The sequence below is a fragment of the Benincasa hispida genome, chromosome 10 (genome assembly GCF_009727055.1).
Source record: "Benincasa hispida cultivar B227 chromosome 10, ASM972705v1, whole genome shotgun sequence".
NCBI classification, from domain to species: domain Eukaryota; kingdom Viridiplantae; phylum Streptophyta; class Magnoliopsida; order Cucurbitales; family Cucurbitaceae; genus Benincasa; species Benincasa hispida.
This window is the reverse complement of record NC_052358.1, coordinates 17,203,599-17,204,981: the sequence shown is the minus strand read 5'-3', so window position 1 is coordinate 17,204,981 and position 1,383 is coordinate 17,203,599. Positions and strand designations below refer to the sequence as shown.

General features: G+C 40.5%; 1 non-coding gene across 1 annotated transcript; it reads right to left on the bottom strand.

The window, feature by feature from the left end:
• Window positions 1-267: 267 nt before the first annotated feature.
• On the bottom strand, window positions 268-374 carry LOC120089606. Its single transcript, XR_005485279.1, has one exon. It is a non-coding gene; the product is annotated as a small nucleolar RNA R71 (small nucleolar RNA).
• Between the last annotated feature and the right edge of the window lie 1,009 nt (window positions 375-1,383).

Below are 1,383 nucleotides of genomic sequence, written 5' to 3'. Positions count from 1 at the left end.
ATGTTACAAATTATACAAACAGCAGGACAGTTTGGAGGATGGCGTGGTGAAGATCTGCATGCCCATTTACGAAGCTTCATTGAAATTTGCAACACTTTTGTGTTCCCTAATATCTCCTCAAAAGAGGTTCGACTCACGTTATTTCCATTTTCACTATGCAATAAAGCAAGAAAATGGGCTTACTCTCTCGAACCAGGAGAGATAACGTCATGGGAGCAAGTTGTGGAGAAGTTCATGAAGAAGTATTTCCCTCCCATAGAGAATGCCAGAAGGAGGAAATTGATCACCAATTTTGAACAAGAAGAAGATGAATCGCTCAGTGACGCATGGGCGAGATTCAAGAGACTAGTACATGATTGCCCACATAATGAATTTTCGGATTGCCTCCAAATGGAGATTTTCTATCATGGACTCATTCTGCATTGCAGACAGCTGCTAATGTGGCAGTAGCCGGAGGTTTGCTGAACAAAACATATGATGAAGCAAAGATCATTCTCGATCGCATTTCGAAAAACCACGAAGATTGACAAGAAATCGATCAATGAACAAAACCCAGAGAAGGTAATGCAAGTAATGGTGCCATCGCATCATTGAAAAATCAGATGAATGCGATGATAAATTTGTTGCAAGGCATGATAATAAACAATTCAGAAACTCGAAATGGGCAAGTCAATGTGATAGAGTAAACAAGCACTAGCTGTGTTGCATGTGATGAATCGCATTCTGTTGAGAAGTGTCCACGAAATCCTCAATCAATATACTTTGTCAAAAACAATCATTTTTCAAACACTTACAACCCGGGGTAGCGAAATCACCCTAATTTTTCTTGGAAGAACAACCAACAGCAAGGCAGTCAGCTTATGGCTCAGAGAGAGGGACCACTAGGATTTTTCCATAAAACTAATGGACAACAGCAACAGCAAGCCAGCAGCTCTCAAACACCATCCTCATCATCCTTGGAAAACTTATTGAATCAATACATTAAAAAGAATGAAACAGTCCTTCAAAAACAAGTTACATCCATCCGCAATTTGGAAATTAAAATAGGACAAATTGTGGGTGAGCTAAGGAACAGACCCCTGAGCTTCCACATAATCTAGGGAATACAGGGAAAGAACACTGCCAAACAGTCACCCTAAGAAGTGGAAAGGCGGCGGTAGAAGGCAAGAATGAGCCTAGCAAGGCCGAGTCAAAGGAGCAACATGTGATTGAATCAAAGAAACCTCTATCATAAACTAAGTCAAAGGAGTCCAAGACTAAGGAACCTGAAGATGCAATCACCTCTAAGCCTCCAGACCATGAAACAGTGAAAGTACAACTACCTCTATTTCCTCAAAGATTGAAAAAGAAACAAAACGATGAAGGTCAGTATCATCGTTTCTT